The sequence below is a fragment of the Oncorhynchus mykiss genome, chromosome 2 (genome assembly GCF_013265735.2).
Source record: "Oncorhynchus mykiss isolate Arlee chromosome 2, USDA_OmykA_1.1, whole genome shotgun sequence".
Lineage (NCBI taxonomy): Eukaryota > Metazoa > Chordata > Actinopteri > Salmoniformes > Salmonidae > Oncorhynchus > Oncorhynchus mykiss.
The window spans coordinates 31906131-31912537 of NC_048566.1; positions in this window are offsets into that span (position 1 = coordinate 31906131).

The window sequence follows — 6407 nt, forward strand, 5'->3', positions numbered from 1 at the left end:
GTGCCAAATCACTGTCAAGGTTTCCATTAATGGTGTTTTGAGCATTCAAAAATTCCCACATTGATGACTTGGTGTCTTTCCTCATAAAGCCGCGTTCTTTCGGCACAAAATAGTACAAAAAGAGTTGTGAGAAACAACCTAATCGTGGTTACACATTTTAATTAGTCGGTCGATGATTGCTCTGAATTAGTTAATAATAACCTTTATTATTCCTTACTCCAACAATATTAAAATGGAATTTTAAGGGATGGGGCTTATCCTTACCAGTTGGGTCGAGATACCCATAAACCTCCACTTCACAGAGTTTTAGAAGACTGTTCTGTGAATCTGTTCAATGATTCCCAACCAAATTTCCTGAGCTTGAGAAATTTGGGCAAATACAATGAATATACAGTATGTTGCCTTAAGAGGTTGGTAGAATCTTATTCAAAATAATTCACAACTGTAATGGTTGCCAAAGGTGCTCCCACCAAGTGTTAACTCTGGGGCGTGAAGACAATAAATGACACAATAAATGCATCTTCATTTTGAAAATGTTCTATCATTTTTTTCTTTCACTTTGAAAATGAGGAGCAGGCTGTGTAGATCGGTAGGGGGAAAAATCTAATTTAATCTCTTTTTAGATGTAATTTAATGCAGCAAAATGTGAAGGCTGCGAGGAGTGTGTAGACTTTCACTAGCGGCTGTATACACCAGTCAGATACCAGTTCAAAGAGAGTGAGACGTTTACTGCTTTGTTTTTTCACGCAGAACATGCATGGTATTTTTCAGAACAGATAAGGTGCAATAACATTCAAGATAAATAACTGAAACGTGATTCCAGTTTATGGAGTTATACAGTACGTGATCAAATGTGTGGGATGATGTGTGATACAACAACAGGAAGCATTTGCAGATTAACAAGGGAGGACTGAGGGCAAAGGACAGGCACAGCAACAAGGAAACTGTTATACTTACAGTACTTACATTACATGCTTTCTTATACTATTTCACATACAGTATTTAAATGTAACCATTACAGATTAGTTCGTTTCCTAGTACACTTTGAAATTGTATGAAATAGTGTGGTTTTAAACTTGTTTTAATTGTTAACTTAACTATTATTCAAGGTGAACTAGTGTTGATGTTGATTAATCACAGATCACAATCCTGCAATAAATAAGGGAAGGGAATCTGTCTCTAATTGGTCTGTTTCTGTGTTGTATTCTCAAATGAACATGACCTTTTATTTTAGTCATATGCCTCTCCAATTAGCTTTATTTGATTGTCACTATTTTTTCAGGATATCAGCTATGTGAACTCATTTTGAGGCTGCAATGCCAATGCAGACATAGGCCTACAGCAGAGTTTCCCAACTCCAGTCCTTGAGTACCCCCAATGGTACACATTTTTGTTGTAGCCCCGTATAAACATAACTGATTAAGGGCCTTATGTAGGCCCTAACAGTTGGTGGGCACCGTTTGTCACCATTATAGTGCAATTAATGTATTGTTTAGAGCTGTGTAGTGGCTTGCTGGCATGCATGCTACTTGTTTTTTTTGCCCCACCAAGACTTACATGCTAAAATTGCCACTGGTCCTCGCTTGCAACAGTCACTACTGAGTTCCAAACTGCCTCTGGAAACAATGTCAGCACAAGAACTGTTGGACGGAAGCTTCATGAAATGGGTTTCCATGGCCGAGCAGCCGCACACAAGCCTAAGATCACCATGTGCAATGCCAAGCGATGGCTGGAGTGGTGTAAAGCTTGCCGCCATTGGACTCTGGAGTGATGAATCACATTTCGCCATCTGGCAGTCCGAGGGACAAATTTGGGTTTTGGTGGATGCCAAGAGAACCTAACTGCCTGAATGCGTAGGTCCAACTGTAAAGTTTGGTGGAGGAGGAGTAATGGTCTGGGAATGTTTTTCATGGTCCGGGTTAAGCCCCTTAGTTCCAGTGAAGGGAAATCTTAACGCTACAGCATACAATTACATTCCAGACTTTTCTGTGTTCCAATTTTGTGGCAACAGTTTGGAGAAGGCCTTTTCCTGTTTCAGCATGACAATACCACTGCACAAAGCGAGTGCCATACAGGAATGGTTTGTCGTGGAAGAACTTGACTGGCCTGCACAGAGCACTGACCTCAACCCCATCGAAACCCTTTGGGATGAAATGGAATGCAGACTACGAGCCAGGCCTAATTGCCCAACATCAGTGCCCAACATCACTAATGCACTTGTGCCTGTATGGAAGCAAGTCCCCGGCTCTCAACAGCAATGTTCCAACATCTAGTGGTTTTGCCTTCCCAGAAGAGTGCAAGTTGTTATAGCAGCTAAGGGGGAACCAACTCCATATTCATGCCTATGATTTTGGAATGAGATGTTCGACGAGCAGGTGTCCACATCCCTTTGGTAATGTAGTGTAGCTAAAAAGTAGCTAAGATGCTAAAGTTGTCTGTGGTGAGATTTGAACACTCAACCTTTGGGTTGCTAGATGTTCACGTTGGTTAGCTGGCTAATATTAGCTGGGTTCGGGTTAGAGTTAAAAGGTTAGGAGTTAGGTTAAAAGGTTAAGTTTAGGGTTAGGGTTAGCTAAAAAGGTTAAGGTTAGGGGAAGAGTTAGCTAACATACTAAGTATACTGAACATAAATATAAACGCAACATGTAAAGTGTTGGTCCCATGTTTCATGAGCTGAAATAAATATCCCAGAAATGTTATATATGCACAAAAAGCTTACTTCTCTCAAATTGTGGGCACAGATGTGTTTACATCCTTGTTAGTGAGCATTTCTTTGTTGCCAAGATAATTCATCCCCCTGACAGGTGTGACATATCAAAAAACAGATTAAACAGCATGATCATTACACAGGTGCACCTTGTGCTGGGGACAATAAAGGGCCACTCTAAAATGTGCAGTTTTGTTACACAACAAAATGCCACAGATGTCTCAAGTTTTGAGGGAGCATGCAATTGGCATGCTGACTGCAGGAATGTCCACCAGAGCTAGTGCCAGATAACTGAATGTCTCTACCATTAAGCCGCCTACAACGTCTTTTTAGAGAATTTGGTTGTGCGATCAACCGGCCTCATAACAGCAGACCTGTAACTGTATTCCATCTGTCCCTCTCCTCGCCCCTAAATGGGATCGAACCAGGGACCCTCTGCACACATTGACAACAGTCACCCTCGAAGCATCGTTACCTATTGCTCCACAAAAGCCGCTGCCCTTGCAGGGCAAGTGAAACAACTACTTCAAGGTCTCAGAGAAAATGACGTCACCGATTGAAATGCTATTAGCGCGCACCCCACTAACTAGCTAGCCATTTCACCCCCCCCTTTTGACCTCCTCTTTTTCCGCAGCAACCAGTGATCTGGATCAACAGCATCAATGTAACAGTGTTCCATCTGTGAACAGAGTGCCCCATAGTGGCGGTGGGGTTATGGTATGGGGAGGCATAAGCTATGGACAACAAACACAATTGCATTTTATTGATGGCAATTTAAATGCACAGAGATGCCGTGACGAGATCCTGATGCCCATTGTCGTGCTATTCATCTATCGCCATCATCTCATGTCTCAGTATCATAATGCACGGCCCCATGTCGAAAGGATCTGTGCACAATTCCTGGAATCTTGCCTGAATACTCACCAGACATGTCACCCATTGAGCATGTTTGGGATGCTCTGGGTCGTTTTGTACCACAACGTGTTTCACTTTCCACCAATATCCAGTAACCTCACACGGCCTTTGAAGAGGAGTGGGACAACATTCCACAGTCCACAATCAACGGCCTGATCAACTATACGCAAAGGATATGTGCATGAGGCAAATGGTGGTCACACTAGATACTGACTGGTTTTCTGATCCACGCCCCTAATTTTTTTTAAAGGTATCTGAGACTGGGTATCTGTAACTAGAATAACATATGCATATCTGTTATACCAGTCATGTGACATTCATAGATTAAGGCCTAATGAATCTATTTAAATTGACTGATTTCCTTACACTAAGTCAAATCTCAGTCAAATCTATGAAATTTTGCATTAGGCCTAATTCTAAAGTAGCTAAACAGTAGTAAGTTGTTGAAAAGTTCCTAAAATGCTAAAGTTGTTAGGGTTAAGGTTAGGAGTTAGGTTAAAGGGTTAAGGTTAGGGTTAGCTAAAAGGGTTAAGGTTAGGGTTAGAAACCCTAATTGGTCTACACTGTCAAGTTCTTGCCTGGTTTAGATCTTATCTGTCGGAAAGATATCAGTTCTTCTCTGAACATGGTAAAGCCCCCAAATTGCCTATCCTGGAAGCCTGTGTTTCAGACGTAAGGAAGTGGATGGCGGCATTTTTTTAAACTTGAAAACTAAGACAAAACAGAGATGCTAATTCTAGGTCCAAAGAAACAAAGAGATCTGCTGTTGGATCTGACTATTAATCTTGATGTTTGTACAGTCCTCTAAAAAAACTGTGAAGGACCTCTGAGTTACTCTGGACCACGATCTCTCTTTTGACAAACATATCAAGAATATTTCAAGGGCAGCTTTTTTCCATCTTTGTAACATTGCAAAATTCTTAAACTTGTTGTCCAAAAATGATGCAGAAAAGATAATCCATGCTTTTGTCACGTCTAGATTAGACAACTGCAATGCTCTACTCTCTGGCTACCCAGATAAAGGACTAAATAAACTTTAGTTAGTGCTAAACACAGCTTCTAGAATCGTGACTAGAACCAAAACATTTGATCATAATACTCCAGTGCTAGCTACTGGCTTCCTGTTGAGGCTAGGGCTGATTTCAAGGTTTTACTGTTAATCTACAAAGCATTACATGGACTTGCTACTACCTATCTCTACGATTTGGTCCTTCCGTACATATCTACATGTACGCTACGGTCACAAGACAAAGGCCTCCTTACTGACCCTAGAATTTCTAAGCAAACAGCTGGAGGCAGGGCTTTCTCCTATAGAGCTCCATTTTTATGGAATGGTCTGCCTATCTATGTGAGAGACGCAGATTTGGTCTTGACCTTTTAGTCTTTACTGAAGATTGCTCTCTTCAGTAGGTCCTATGATGGAGTGTTTTCTGGCCCAGGGATGCGAAGGTGAACCGCACGGCACTGGAGTGACGAATCAGCCTTGCTGTCTCTGCCTGGCCGGCTCCCCTCTCTCCACTGGGATTCTCTGCCTCTGACCCTATTACGGGGGCTGAGTCACTGGATTACTAGTGCTCTCCCATGCCATCCCTAGGAGGGGTGCGTCACGTCGCGCCAGGCTTTTTTCGCTATACTTGACTTGAGTAGGTTGAGTCACTGACATGATCTTTCCTGTCCGGTTTTGCACTCCCTTGGGCTCGGGTGGTGGGGAAGATCTTCGTGGGCTATACTCAGCCTTGTCTGAGGGTAGTAAGTTGGTGTGGGTGGGGTTATATCCTGCCTGATTGCCCTGTCCGGGGGTACCGACGGACAAGGCCACAATGTCCCCGACCCCCCAGTCTCAGTCTCCAGGATCTATGCTGCAATAGTTTATGTTCCGGGGGAAAACGGTCAGTCTGTCCTATCTGGTGTAATTCTCCTGTTTTATCTGGTGCTCCCTCTAATTCTAGCATCTCTCTCTCCCTCTCCCCTCCTGCAGGACCTGAGCCCTAGGACCATGCCTCAGGACTACCTGGCCTGAGGACTCCTGGCTGCCCTTACGAAAAAAGATTGCAATCAGAGTGCAGTATAACTGCAGTATGCTGCAAATACTGCGTCAAAAATAACACAGTCAACAGCAGTTTACAGTGTACTGCAGTTGAACTGCAGTTATTCTGCAATTACTGCGTCCAAAATACCACAGTCGACTGCAGTTACTGCACGTTTCAAAACGGCAAACTTTTTTTGCAAGGGTATCCCCGTCCCCAGTCCACCTGGTCATGCTGCCTATCCAGTTTCTGTTGTATTGCTTGTGGCTATTGAACCCTGACCTTAAAAAAAAATGTTTTATTGTATTATTATTATTTTTTGCAGAAACACCAGTATACATACAAGAAGAATACAAACAGACAATGATAACATATGCTATGGGGTACAACAAAATACAGATTACACAAAGACCTTTAAAAAATGCACCCATATTGATTGTTTTAATAGCTTTCTTATTATAAAAATGTAGAATGGTCTTAATGTACTGCTCGAGTTCTTTCTAGAAAACACGGAAGAGTGTTTTTTAATAGTGAATTTACATTTCTGAATATTAAATTTAGCTATTAGCACTATTACATTTATGAGGTACATTTTTTTTCCTTCATCCTTTTTATAGTTAAGGAAACTGAGCAGCACATTCTTCCATAAAAAAAAACAAAAGTAATCAAGAATATTAACAATTATAAAACTACGAATATCTTTCCATAATTTCTTTACATGTAGACGGCAGGGGCGGCAGGGTAGCCTAGTGGTTAGA